This window comes from Dromiciops gliroides, chromosome 1, assembly GCF_019393635.1.
Source record: "Dromiciops gliroides isolate mDroGli1 chromosome 1, mDroGli1.pri, whole genome shotgun sequence".
NCBI classification, from domain to species: domain Eukaryota; kingdom Metazoa; phylum Chordata; class Mammalia; order Microbiotheria; family Microbiotheriidae; genus Dromiciops; species Dromiciops gliroides.
In genome coordinates, this window is record NC_057861.1 from 745,624,935 (window position 1) to 745,640,016 (window position 15,082).

A 15,082-nucleotide genomic window follows, 5' to 3' on the forward strand; every position below is an offset into this window, starting at 1 on the left:
CTGGATTCCAGGCCCCGGGCTCTGCCCCCTTGGATGGGAAGGTGCTGGCGGGGGCGGGGATGTCGCATGCCCTGTCCGGGGAACTCCGGGATGGGGACGGTTTCCCGGGCTCTCTTTGGACCCTCAGGACCGACGTAGGGTGGCCCCCGGCCACTGTGGTCGCCCCCGTAAACAGGCGAGCCATGAGGGGGAGAGGAGAGTGCGCAGTCCGCATTGCGGCTGGGGGGAGGGGCGGGAAGGTCAAGGCTGCGGCTGCCCCGGCCCCCCCCCCCCCCGCCCCAGCTGCCAGGAGGGGGAGGGGTTGGGGCCTGCATGGAGCCCCAGAGCGGGGCCGGAGACCCTCCGCCCCTAGCAGGAGGGGGAGGGGAGGGCTTTCGGAGGCCACTCCTCCTCGAAAAGCGCGGGCAGAGACTGGGGGGCTGGGGGGGGGGCTAACTCCAGGACGCATGCGCGGGAGGGGCGGAGGGACAGCTCACAGGGATCACTATTGTGCCTAGGCTCCTCCGGCACTTCCCCCCCCCCCGGTCACGTGAGAAGGGCGCCCGCCGGGGCCGGGAGGGGCGCGGAGGCGGAGGGGACACAGGGGAGCAGGGCCGGAAGGAGGGGCGGGAGGAACGGTAGACGGACGGACGTGGGGGCGGAGCGTGGCCCGGCACCGCCCCTCCGCTCCCGCCCTCCCGGCGCGGCTCCTTTGCGCGCTGCTCCTCTCGCCGCCCGCCCGGACCGCGGACCCTCCTCGGCGGCGCCGGCCTGCGGCCCGGGTGAGTGGGGGCCGGCGGGGCGGCGTGTTGCGGCCAAAGCGCTTCCGCCGGCGCGGGCCGAGGCCGGGGCGGGGGCGGCGGCGGCAGACAGGGACTCGGAGCCGAGCTGGGCCCGGGCCTGGGGGCGGCTCTGCCCGGCGCGGCCCTGCCCGGGGGCGTGGCGCCGCCGTGCGCGTGCGCCGGCCTGGGTCCAGCACTGCGCGTGCGCCCTAGCCCGGCCCGCGCTGTTCCCGGGAAGTGGGCGTCGGAGGAGGCGGGGCTCTGCCGCCCACACGTGCACCTCCTCGAACCCCTGGACTGGGACCCCAGGACATCCGCCACCCCACGTCTCCGGGTGCCTGCCCCGTCAGTCTTCTCACTCTCAGGCCAGGCCACAAGCATCGATGCTGTGTGCCGGGCCTCGCCAGCCTGGAGTGTCATCTCCTCCCATTAGACTGGAAGCCGCCTGAGGGCTTGTTTGATGCTTGAGTTTTTCCTTCCCAGCTTTCTCTTGGGGGGTGTTTGCAATAGAAAACCTACTCGCAGTCCCCCAAGTGCTTCAAAGTTTGCGGTGTTCGCCAAACAACCCAATGAGGTCGGCTCCATCCCCGTGACATCGCGGGGAAACTGAGGCACATGGCTGCGGAGTGCTTAGTCTAAGGCCGTACAAGTGGCAGAGATTGGGTTTGAATCTGGGACGTTTTTGAGCCTAGTGTTCGCCCCATTAAAACTCCCGTAGGTTTATCTCTGGGGTGGAAGTGCGGTCCTCTTAATGCTCCGCAGTTGGCCGAACCTCACTCCGTGCGGATTCGAACCCATCTCTTGCCCCCATCCCAGGTTCTTTCTCTTAGAAACACATTGCAATGGGAATGCTATTGCAAGTCATTCTGCTTGGTGCCTCAAAGTGGGCGCAGTACTTTCTTCCCAACACGGTGAGGTAGTAGTAACAGCTGACATTGGTGGAACACTTCCAAGCATCCCCCCTTTACAGCTGAGGAAACGGAGGCACAGAGAGGTTAAAGAAGTGGCCATTCTCAGGGGTCACACAGCTAGTGAGTGATTTAGCTCAGGTAGCATTTGAACTCAGTCTTTTAAAAAAAATACTTTATTTTTAATACTCTTTTTAATGTGAGTTCCTAATGATCACCTCCCCTCCAGCCCCTCCCCCGCCCATTGAAAAGGCAAGCAATAGGATCTCAGGTACACATATAAAATTGTGCCAAAACCCTTGCATATTAACTATGTTGCAAAAACACAATAAAAAGAAAGTAGAAAGTCAGCGTCAGTTTGCGTCCGAAGTCTCCAGTTTTCTTGTAAGCTTTTTTCATCATGAGTCCTTTGGGATTAACTTTGATCATTGTAGTGCTCAGAGTAGCTAAATCGGATTTGGGTCTCTTTGAGGCAGTAAAGGCATTCTTTCTATTTTCTTTTCCATGTCAATACCTGTACCTAAACATTAATAGTGTAAGTTTCCAGTATTTCCAAAAAGTGAGTGGTCTCCAGCTCATGATAGGCTACTGAACTAATGGTAAGAAAGCAGTGAGGGCCTAACAATGTTTTGGACAGTTGGATTCAGTCAGTTTTGTTTCACCTCAGGGTGGGGATTTTTCTTACAGTATTTGGGAATTTTGTTTTTTTAAAATATCTTTCTTATCAATGTAAAGCCTTCTTTTTCCTTCACTTTGATCTGTAGCTAGGTGAGTATTTAGTGAAGTGTGTTAGGTTTGAGCCTTGTAATGCTGGGTTTTTTGGTATTGAATAGAATTTTATTTTCCAAAATGTATGTAAAAACAAATTTTAACATCATTTTTTTGTTGTTGTTTCATTGTTTTTTGTGTGTGAGGCAATTGGGGTTAAGTGACTTGCCTAGGGTCACACAGCTAGTAATTGTTAAGTGTCTGAGGCTGGATTTGAACTCAGGTCCTCCTGAATCCAGGGCCGGTGCTCTATCCACTGAGCCACCCAGCTGCCCCAACATCAGTTTTTTAAAACTTTGTGTTCCAACTTCTCTTCCTCCTCCATTCCCAACCCCCACCCACTAGAACTCAAGCAATTCAAAATAAGTTATACATGAATAGTCATGGAAAATGATAGTGTCCTGTAAAGGCCTACATGAACTGTAATGCTGTTTAAAGGAGGACACTCCTGATCCTCCTGCTCTACCACTGCACTGTCTGGGGTTCTCTTCAGCACAGTGGCAGAGATTGAAGTTCCCTAGTTTACAAAGTTCCCGTGGAATGTTTGCTGACTCTCATCATTGCTACAGGCTACATACAGGGAGATATCCATCCTCTCATTCCATCCATTTCCCTCTTCTCCCTTCCTTTGGAGAACAGCAGGAACAAGAAGCTGCTAGTGGTCACTAAAATCCAAATGGATAAGCCAATAGATAGAAACGTGGTGAGTGGCAAATACCTAGAAGCTTCACACAAAGGTTTCAACTAAAGTCAAAAGGTGCTTTGTCAGTCAGTCAGCAGACATTTATTAAGTGCCAACTATGTGCTCTGTCAGGTCCTAGGCTTTCAGTCAGGAAGACCTGAGTTCAAATCTAACTTCACACACTTCCTATCTCTGTGACCCTGGGCAAGTCACTCAACCTTGTTTGCCTTAGTTCCTCATCTGTAAAAGGAGCTGGAGAAGGAAATGGTAAACCACTCCAGTGTCTTTGCCAAGAAAACCCCAAATGGGGTCGAGGAGAGTTGGGCACAACTGACAATGGCTAAACGATGTGTACTAGGCCCTGTAGTAAGCACTGAGGAGACAACCCAGAAGGAAGGTGAAGTTCCTGCTAATTCTACAGAGAATGGGTGTCCGTCTTCTGCAGTGAGATGGCTGCTTCCCATGATTACCCTCACTTTCCAAAGACATTCCTATAGAGAGGCTTTTATTCTTTCAAAATTCTAAATCAGTCTTAAAAGTATTTACTAGGATGATTTTCTTCCTCTCACTGAAACATTTGTGAGTGGCAGATAATTATTAAAGTCAGTCTTGAAGTAGATGCCATTTTGACAGTTTTAATTTCTGGACAGGGCTTTGGCATCTGTGCAGACTGCGGTGGATTGGTGCTTGGGGACGGCAGGTCCAAGTGACCAGTGACTTCCAGGGCTAAGTGTGTCAAGATTGGCCTGCGGCTCTTTGCCAGGAGTTAAAAGTATCCCAGCATTTCCTAGATGCTTTTCCTGTGTGTAGGAGGGTTAATTGGAGCAGCTGTAATCCTTTAGTGGCTGATGGGATGTGATGTGGCTGCAGTTCAGAGTCATGGAAGTAATGGAGATGATAGACTTGAGAAGGGTCCCGACCTTGACATTAATCACTGGGATCCCTGGCTAAAGCATTTACATTTCGTTACCTGCACTGTAAGAGTTTGTCTCTTTCATAAAACAAGGCAGATGCTTCTATGAGTCTTTTTCTCACGGTTAGATAGACAGAAATAGACCAAAGAACCGGGAAAGTCCAACATTTCTCCTGCTTCAAGGATGACAAACTCAGCAAGATGAAGTATTGAATCTGGCCTTGTGTTTGAAGAAATTTCCACATTGAAATGATGGGTCACATTTTATTCACATTGCCTAATAATTCATGTTCTCACTGGAAAGACAGGTAGATGTGAAAGGTACTTCTGACACTAGTATGGTTTTGTACAGAATACCCCAAACCATAGAGTATATACTTAAAATGGATCTTGTCAATGCGAGTGTTTCTTCCCATGGGTGCCTGCTCATTCTGTCTCTACCCAGTCTATGTATTCCCATGTTTTCTACAGGAGAGCCATCTGAGAGGTTGAGTGGCCTTTCTCCAAGTCTCCTGATGTTGAAGACACCAGTGTAGCATGTCGGATATCCAACAAAAACTTGCCCAATTACTGATGATCTCTGTATTCTTGCCCTCTCAGGAATACTTGCAGGAATGCCAGTTGTAGAGGTGTATCAGTGACATGATCTTGAAACTGGCAAACAGGAGAGGCATTTTTGTTTGGGCCCCATGCCTCCCAAGCCTAAGAAATGTTGCGATGGGGCAGCTAGGTGGCACAGTGGATAGAGCACCAGCCCTGGAGTCAGGAGGACCTGAGTTCAAATCTAGCCTCAGGCACTTGACACTTACTAGCTGTGTGACCCTGGGCAAGTCACTTAACCCCAATTGCCTCACCAAAAAAAAAAGAGAGAAAGAAAGAAAGAAATGTTGTGATGTTGACCTTTTAGGAGGACAAGAAAGTAGGAGGAGAGGAGAGTGTCTGTCCTGTTCAGTCCAGAGACCATGTGCTCATTGATTGATACAAGAAACTTCCTCATGAGTGATGAGTCCCCATCTTACTGCCTGTCCTTTTCATTTTCCTTTGTGACTTTTATCCTCTTCATATTTAGTAGGATTGGAATTAACCCATATCCTTTAACCTTGCTTGCTTCAGAAATATGGAGAAATACTATTTCTTTTATTTCCCCACAATACCTTGAAGAAAACGATTTGTTGAATTAAAAGATAGGATTTGAATTTGAATATCAAGGTACCTTTTTATACAGAACTGTGCTTTAGTGAAAATGATGTAAGAAACGTTTACTTTTCATCATTTAGCACATAAGTAAGTTACTGTGGTGTACCTCTCCCCAAGATATCTGGATCAGGAGGGAGACACTTTTACCCTCAAAGACACCCAAAGATAGCATAAGTCCAACTTGTGCCTCAGAGCAGAGATGTTTGCAGTATTGGGGGTGAAAACTGAGTTCTCAGCCCTGGAGTTGTTTTATCCTCCCATAATGAGAGATTTAAGGCTTTACTTGTTAGACCATTTTTCTGTTTGGTGGGGAGCAATATTGTCCCCAGACAGCTGGGAGGGGTGGTTCTGTAACTCTGCCTTGGACTTATCTCCTTACCCCCATGCAAAGCCACTAACATTAGGTTAAGGGTAAGTGGGTAAAAGAGATGATCAGGGAAACTACGTTTTGCTAAAAGGTAACATAGACAGTGAATGAACATTTTCTTCCAGCAAGGTTCTCTGATAAAGTCCTCACTTCTCAAATATATAGGGAACTGACTCAAATTTACAAGAATAAAAGCCATTTTTCAATTGATAAATGATCAAAGTATATGAATAGGCAGTTTTCAGAAGAAGAAATCAAAGCTATTAACAGTTATATAAAAATGCTCAAACTCACTAATAATTAGTGCAAATTAAAACAACTCTGAGGTACCACTTCACACCTTTTAGGTTGGCTAACCTGACAAATGCTGAAAGAGATTTGGAAAAATAGGGACAGTTGGTCGAGTTGTGAACTGGTCTAGTGATCCTAGAGAACAATTTTAGAACTCCATCCAAAGACCTATAAAACTGTATGTTCCCTTTGACCCATCAATAGTGCAACTAGGTCTGTACCCCAAAGAGGTCAAAGGAAAAGGACCTATTTGTACAAAAAATTTTAAAACAGCTTTTTGTGGTGGCAAAGAATTGGAAATCAAAGGGATGCCTATCAGTTGGGGAATGACTGACTGAGTTGTATGGCATGTGATTGTGATGGTGTACTATTGTACTGTAAGAAATGACATGGGGAGCATTTTCCAAAAAACATGGGAATACCTATATGAATTGAGGCAATGTGAAGTGAGCATTGCACACAGTAACAGCAGTATTGGAAGGCTCATCAGTGGTGAGAAACTTCACTACTCTGATCAGTAGAGTGATCCAGGATAATTCCAAAGGACTCATGTTGAAAAGTGCTGTCGGCTTCCAGAGAGGGAACTGCTGAACTCTTGAGTGCAAAGTGAAACATACATTTTCACTTTGTTTATTTTTCTTGCCTTTGTGTGTGTGCATGTGCGATATGGCTAAGATGGAAATGTTTTGCATAATTTCACATGTTTAATTGATAATCATATTGCTTGCCTTCTCAGTGGAGGAAGAGAGCAGGAGGGAAGAAAAACATTTGGAACTCAAAATTTAAAAAAAGGTGAAAAGTAAATAATAAAATTTTAAATTCAGAAATCTGTTTTTGGGTTGGGTAACATCTTTATGTTGACTGCATTGTCAGCAGATCCCTGCCCATTTATATAGCCAGCATTTTACAGTTTACCAATGTAGTTTCCTTAGTAGCCCAGTGAAGCAGCTAGAAGAATTGTCCAGTCTTACAGATAAGGAAACTGAGGCTCAAAGTGATCCCCCCACAGTGTCAGAAAGGTTCTCTGACTCAAAATCCAGCACTCTTTTTTGGTTACCCTGCTGCCTCTCATAATGGCCCCTGGCTTGTCTCCCCTGACCTAGTGATCAAGTTGTGTTCTCATGAGGGTGCCATGTGCTGGTCAGCCTGGAAAGAACTCTCTAAGCTAACATTTCATCCTTCTCTCTCCAACGTGAGACGCCCGCCCTATACCAGCCTTTATCCCTTCTCTTTCACTGCTTACAAAACTTTGTTAACTACCTCAGCAATGACTTATGCATAAGTACATATATTTAATTAAACAGACGCTTATTAAGTGTTGGCAGCATTGGGAAATGAGTTCTGGATCTGGAATTAGAATGCCAGGAGTGAAATCCTGGCTTGGTGCCTTACTACCACCAGTTTGACTTTGGACATGCTATTTAATCTTTCTGAGCCTCACTTTCCTTATTTGTCAGATGATGGGGTTGGACTAGATGACCCAAAGTCCTTCCTGTTCTAGACCTATTCTGATGCAGTATGTAGTGCATTGTATCGGATGTTGACACACTTGCTTTTAAGTGCTTTCCTTTCCTTTATTTCCAACTGTTTTGAAAAAATGAACTTTTTTCAGTCTTCCTTCTCTCTCTCTTTTTTTTTTTTTAAATGAGGCAATTGGGGTTAAGTGACTTGCCCAGGTCACACAGCTAGTAAGTGTTATGTGTCTGAGTTCAGATTTGAACTCAGGTCCTCCTGACTCCAGAGCCAGTACTCTATCCACTGTGCCACCTAGCTGCCCCTTCTTCCTTGTCTCTTCATTCCATTTGTGATCCAAAGTCATGCCAGTGATGCGTTTGCATCAGATGAATTGCTGGTAAATCAGTGTTACCTCTAAAAATCCCATGAGGGGCACCCAAAAGTTTACCATTTCCCACAACATTCTCAAGGTAAATGTCCTTTTTCACTATTCCAAATAAACTTTTATTCAGTTGTTTTTTCTTTCTCTTACTTGGTTGAAACAATTTTGCATTTTTTCATTACAGATAAAACCATTTTTGTCTGCATTATGGTTCTTGTGACCAAACAACTCTTTATGTAGTTGTTTAAATGGGAAAATGGCTTCAGTTATATGACTAGATGGAGGTGTGGGGGTAACAGAATGGGAACTGTGTGCAGGAACTTGGAAGACTGCTTGTCTCTCCTGGAAGGGGAGGTGTTTCTTAGGTACAGGCTGTCATGGCTTGGTGTCATTGGTGGACACTTGCAGCCTGTTGCATCTTTTGTCATCCACAGAGTACTTGGGGAAAGTGGGAGGCCCTAGAACTGTCGTGCATGAGCACATTCATGAGTTCTGGGCTTCCGTGTTTGTCTTGACTGGCCCTAATGGATCATCCCCAGGAGAAGGAGTTCATGGATGCACTTTCAGGACCTGTGGTGCCCCTATGCTAAGAGGGGGACACATCCTGCATGGATCTCTTCCTGGGCTCATGACCCTCACCTTCCATAGCATATGTCTGGAATGCTTGTTCAGTGGTGGGCGCCCTTATTAGTGAGACACTAAGTTCTTGAACCCTGATTTTTTAATGAAAGGCACTGCCAAGTGATGTTTCACTTTACCAGGGCTTTTCAGCACCCACTAACTGACAAGGGGGAAAGTAGCCTCAGAAAGCAGGATTGGTGAGGAAATCCCTCTGCATTTCTTTGACTTTTCTGTGACTATGCTCTGTCACCCCAACACAAGAGAAGCTTCTTAAGGGGCAGGGACTGTCTCATGTTGTATTGGCATACAACAAATACAAGGCCCTGGATCGGCCCTTGTGGGTGGTGTCACAGGGTCATAGATCATGAGCTTGAAGGGACTTGGGAGGCCATGTGTCCCACCCTTTTATTGTACAGAGGAGAAAGGGAGGAGCTGGGAAGGGAATGGCTTCAGTTGTCCAAGGTCAGTGGTAGAACTGAATGGTACTGGGTCACACGGACCTATAAGGGATCCTGGATTGACAGACACTGTTCAAGGATGTTTTCTCTCAGTGATGATTGATCTCACGCACGCGCGAGCATGCACACACATAGTAGTGTCTCCTCTCTCCTTAGGTTATCTTGTATTAACTTACTGGTAGAATTTTTTTTTGTTTGTTTGGGTGTCTATATGGACAGCTAGGGCACAATGCCTCACACATATTTAGTACTTAATTATTGTCTGTTGAATTGAAGGTTGATTATGATTTCATATTGAAACTCATTCACAGAAGGAGAGAGGGAAGGAAGGATTTTTTTATTCAGCATCTTCTGTGGGCCAGGCCATTTTGATCCTTACCATGTGAGGTACATAATGTTACCCCCGTTTTACAGATGAGGAAATTGAGACAGATGGAGGTGAAGTGACTTGCCCAGGGTCACTAAGCTAAGAAGTTTCTGAGGCAAGATTTGAACTTAGGTCTTCCTGACTCTAGGCCCATCCCTCTATCCATTGTGGCACTGGCTGCCTCTAGCTCTAGCCCTGGGGTTTTGTTTATCACCACAAAGAATTATCAGAGGTGAGGGGTTTTTTGTTTGTTTTGAAGTGGTCCTCTTCCCTTGTCATTTTATCCTGTCACACATTTGTTCTCCTTCAGAAGAACCAAATCAAAAATGAATTGATTCAGCAGAGTGCTTGGGAAGGGTCAGCACTACAGAAACTGTTGTATCAGCCAGACTGAACCGGAAGCTCCCTCTTGCCCACCTGTGACACACTGTGTACCACTTCTTCTTGGAGCCCAGTCCTCACCTCATCTCTGCCTGTGCAAAACCTCTTCCTTTGAGGCTCCGCTCCCCCTCATCCATATGAAATCTGCTTCCTTCAAGCCTTTCCTGGTCGTCCCCCCCCCCAACCTTTAAAGACTCTTCTTCCCTTAAGCTTTTCCTGCGCTTTCTTCTCTTCCACCTGCATTTGGTGCCTTCATATTCTTGGTCCGTGTTGTACTTCAGGGTGTCCACACCTCCCCCTCAAGGAGACCGGAAGTTCTTAGAAGGCCAACTCTTCCTGTTCACCTGGTCTGCAGGGTCCTCTCGGGTGCCTTTCACCTTGGTAGCTTCTGGTAAACCTTTGCTGAAGCAAACTTGTGTGATTGTTGTATTGCATGTAGCATTCCATAAAATTTGGCATTTCCTTATGTCCTGCTTCAGGGGTTCTTAGAAATTTGAGGTCTGCAAACTCTGAATAAAATGTTGATGCCAGTATTTCAACATAGATGATTTCCGTATGTGTTTAAAACCTGATTCTGGGGCAGCTAGGTGGCGCAGTGGATAGAGCACCAGGCCTGGATTCAGGAGGACCTGAGTTCAAATCCACTTTACTAGCTGTGTGACTCTGGGCAAGTCACTTAACCCCAATTGCCTCACTAAAAAAAAAAAAAATAATAATAATAATAATAAAACCTGATTCTGAGGGGACTTCACCAGACTGCCCAAGGGGCCCAGACACTTTATCTCACCTGGGTTTCAGTTTGAATGATTGGGCCCCCTTTCTGTGGAGGTAAAAAGTGATTCTCGGGGAAATTCTGTGTGATAAGTGAAATAGCAAAGATCAGCTTGGAAGAAGTGACTTTCCCAGTTATTGTCAAGCAGAGGCATCAGGAATTGGGGTGCATGCTTATGTTCCAAAGCTCCACCCTTCAGAACTACCACGTGAAACCTTGAGACAGAAGAAGAAAACTTCAGAGGCAATTGAGCAAAGGGTGAGGCAGCTACTGTGGACATGTGAGGGCAAGTGTATTTTGGTCATGCTCAGTCCTCCCTCCTTATCCATCCTTATCCCCGAGATTAATCAATACCTGTTATTACCTAAGAATTTAAGATTTGGGCTACTCTCTGAGGCTTTGATCTAAAGGGGAAAATGATTAAACTTTGAGAAGGGTAAGACCTGGACATGAGAACCTCGAAATCTTGCCACTCCTGCTTTTAATTGGAGGAGAATGCAGAAGCCCACCCAGAAGGAACCTCACGGTTTAACTGGCAGGGCTAGGCCCCTGACTCTTGGGCTAGTCATCTGAACAGTGAAGGAACTCACTGGTTCAAGTTACTTTCTCACCTGCCTTCTGGCTCTGACCTCAGAGATTCACTCTAGGTGGGGTCTTCGATTTAGAGCTGAAAAAGCCTTTCCACTCCCCCTAAATTAATGTGTATCACCACTGAGGGCATTCTGTCTGTCCTTAGGAACGTCAGATTTCTGCTTTGTACCTCTGCAGTGTTATCTGAAGGGGAAAAGATAATAGATGGGGAGCTGAGAGGGCCAGGGAAAGGAAGGGACTCATCCATGACCTTGCAGGGAACAGGACTTGTCCTCATAAACCCCCAAACCATAGTGCTTTCCCTTGGACCACACAGTCATTCACACTGGCTCCTTAAAGTGGTTTACAGTTTTACAGTCATAGACTCTGAGAATTGTAAGGAGCCTTGCTGGCTATAGTGACTCACTTAGGTCCTTTAACCATTAACTATTATTTTTGTGTGTGTGTGAGGCAATTGGGGTTAAGTGACTTGCCCAGGGTCACACAGCTAGTAAGTGTTAAGTGTCTGAGGCCGGATTTGAACTCAGGTCCTCCTGACTCCAGGGCCGGTGTTCTATCTACTGCGCCACCTAGCTGCCCCAACCATTAACTATTAACTTGGGGGTTCTGAATTTTTCTTTTTAAAAATATTTTGATAACTTTATTTCAGTATAATTGGTTATCCCCAGACTGTCAGAAAGGTCTATGACACAAGAAGGTTAAGAACCCACATTCTAAAGGAATTCTCACCATAACATGCAACAAATGGTCATTTGGCATCTGATTGAGAGTGGTGGATATTATTCATCTCCAGTGAGGGGGAACCCACTCCTTTTGGAGGCAATGAAAAGAGATTGTTTTGCAAGTTGGTTCTGAAGTCAGCATGCACTTCCTGAGAAAGAAGTGGCATGGATGTCAAGCCAGCTCACAAAAATCTCTTGAAGGCCTAAAAATCAATGTTCTCATATTTTAACAGGTCCATGATCTTCTTGAAGTACTAACAACCCATCCCACACTACCTCATCTTCTGGGATGATACCCGTCAGAAGTTGTTCTATCATGTCTGACTCTTCCTGATCCCAGTTGGGGTTTTCTTGGCAAAGAGTGGTTTGCCATTTCCTTCTCCAGTTCATATTATAGATGAGGAACTGAGGCAAACAGCATAAGTTGACTTGTCCAGTGTCACACAGCTATAGTAAGTGTCAAAGGCCAGATTTGAGGAGTCTTCCTGACTCCAGGCTTGGCATTCCATCTGCTGCACCACCTACCTGCCTAATACCTGTCCATGGGCCCCTAGGCCAGTGGGCTGGTGTCCTTCCTTTGGCTGTCTGAATGTTATCCACCATTCTCTCTCTGTGATCAGCCTCTCTCCCGTCTTGGTCATACAGGTGCTTAGGGATTTATTATATTCTTTCTCATAACAAACTCAGGTCCACCCATTTTTTCCTTGGGTAGCAAAGGCCATCATCACCATGACCACCACCATCACCATCATCACCATGACCACCACCACCATCATCACCTAGTATCATAGTGCCTAGCCACTATAGAGAACAAATGTGCTATGGGAAAATGCATTTGGGATTGTATCTAGATACCAGGAAATGCTTGTTTCTCCTTCCCCAGAATTGAAGAGAGGAAGGAAGGAGGGAGTTTTCTGAGTCATTGATGCCTTTGATTCCTGTGGCTTAGGGTGAGTGCAGTTAAAGAGCTGTGAGGACAAGAGTTTTCTGCCCAAGGCAGCCTTGATAACTGGTAGCCTTAACCTTATTAGGAAAATCTGAGGAATGGGCCCTCATGCTTCCTTCTTGATTAACAGCGTTTTTGCTTCCAATCAGGATTCCATTCCTTTCTGTTTGGTACATGGTGCTCTTGATTTTTTCTAAGGAATTTATTTCAGTCTAACTCCATTCTGATCCAGATTTATTCCATATTATTTCTCTTTTTGAATTGAATGAATATGGGAAGAAGAGAAAAGATACGAGTTCTGTTTTGGACATGTTCCCTATGGGTATTGTGTTGCCTATGGGACATTGTAGGAGAGGTGCCCAGTAGGCAGTTGGTATTATGAGGTTGGTGGGCAGAAGAGACATTAGGAATGAATAGACAAGGTATCCCCAAAGTCTTAGTGCTGTCTTAAGGTTTAGCCAACTTTCATAGCTTAAAACTGCTTTAAGACTTGGAGGTCCCCCTGTATAGACTTAGGAATCAGGCATAGAGAGAATTGTGCCCATAGCAAGAGATGATGAGATCACTCGCCAGGAAAGGACGGAAACAGAGGGGAGAGAAGAGGGCCAAGAACAGGAGCTTGGAAGTCTCCAGTGGTCAGGGGTCATGTTGTGGATAATGATTGGGCAAAAGAGACTACAAAGGGTCAGACGGCAGGAGGAGAACAGAAAAGCAGCTAGCTGTGTCATGGGGTCAGAGGCAGTGGCATGTCAAGGGTGAAGACCCCCTTTCCCTGTCCATCCCTCAAGCCCCAGCTCCACATAGGAACGTGATGCACCTCATTGGCTCATTATGTTGTTCACTGAACTCGGCATTTCCTCTCCTTCCTCTCTGCCTTTCTGTGGATGGTGCTGTGCATTCTTCCCTCGCCTTTGCCTCTTGGTGTCTTTTGCTACCTTCAAGACTTAATCTCAGGTGAGCAGAAGCAGAACATTGTACACAGTATCAACAACATTGGGTGTTGATCAGCTGTGATCTTGACTTGACTTTTCTCAGCAATACAGTGGTCCAAGGTAGTTCCAAAGGACTTATGCTGGAAAATGCTCTCCAAATTCAGAAAAAAAGAACTATGGAATCTAGATGTAGATCGAACCATACTGTTTCTGTTTTTTTTTGTTTTTCATTTTTGAGGTTTTTCCTTTTTGCTCTGATTCTTCTTTCACAGCATGACTAATGCAGAAATATGTTTAATGTGATTGTACCTATATAACCTATATCAGATTGCTTACTGTCTTGGGGAAGGGGGGAGGGAGAAAATTTTTTTTGGGGGGGGGGCAATGAGGGTTAAGTGACTTGCCCAGGATCACACAGCTACTAGGTGTCAAGTGTCTGAGGCTGGATTTGAACTCAGGTCCTCCTGAATCCAGGGCCAGTGCTTTATCCACTGTACTACCTAGCCACCCCCAGGGGGAACATTTGAAACTAGAAATCTTATAAAAACAAATGTTGAAAACTCTACATGGAATTGGAAAATAAAAAAAGATTTTTAGGGAAGGAAAAACAAAGACAATCTCAGGGGCCGCCTCTTTGAAAAGGGAAGTCTTCCTAGGTTATCTAATTAGGAGTGTTCTCTCCCTTCTCCATTTCCCTCCCAGCTCTAAATCTAATCAATTTTTAATTTCCGTTTCTGTGTCCGTATTGTCATTATGCCCCTGGTAGAATGGAAGCTTCTGGACAAGAGAGCACATAGTAGGTGCTTAACGAAAAGCTTATTGAATTGAGACTAGACTGGAGGCTGGAAAATTGGTAAGAAGAGCCAAAGACCTTCTGAGTGAAATACAATGGATTCAGGAGTCTGGAAAGGAGGGAATGGAGACAAGTAGAATTGCCAAGTGATTTGAAGTATAAGGTGCATAAAAAAGAGCTAGTTAGGATGACTCAGTGGTTGGTAATGTCATCATCAGAAATAGATAAACTGGGGGGGGGTCTAGTTTGGGGAAAGTAGATGATGGATTTATGTTTGAGGTACCTTGAAGACGTGCAGGTAGAGATCCCCAGGAAGGAGTTGGGAATATGATACTGGAGCTCCTTGAGGTGGGATACAGCAGAAGATTTGGGAATTGGCTCATTGAAGGTATAAGAATAGGTGAGATCACCAAAGAAAAGAGCGTTGAGAGGGAGGAGGGCTAAAGAGGAGAGACACAGACCGAGGAGAGGAAAGGAGAATTCGGCCTTTCCTGTATTGGGAGCAAGCTAGGTGGGGCAGTGCAGGGCTCGAGTCAGGAAGACCTGAATTCAGATCCAGCCTCAGTGTGACCCTGGACAAGTCAGTTAACCTCTGCCTTCATCTGTAAAATGGGGATGGTAATAGCACCTCCCTCCCAGGGTTGTTGTGAAAATCAAATGGGAATAATATTTGTAAAACGATTAGCACAGTTAGCACGTACCATGTACATGTTAGCCATTATTGTTGCTATTGAAAGTTATCAGTTGGGTGACCCTGGGGAGATTTACTTAACCT

The 15,082-nt window shown here is 45.9% G+C and overlaps 1 protein-coding gene across 4 annotated transcripts in view; it reads left to right on the forward strand.

Moving 5' to 3' along the window:
* KBTBD2 (kelch repeat and BTB domain containing 2) overlaps nt 1-15,082 on the forward strand; it is a 32,166-nt gene continuing 17,084 nt past the window's right edge. For 2 of the 4 annotated variants that reach the window (XM_043977610.1, XM_043977614.1), the window contains exon 1: nt 631-761. The gene's annotated coding sequence lies outside the window, so the exon portion shown is untranslated. Of the gene's footprint in view, nt 42-630; nt 762-13,524; nt 13,537-15,082 lie in introns of those variants that run through there. The other 2 variants (XM_043977613.1, XM_043977612.1) reach the window with 2 other exon arrangements.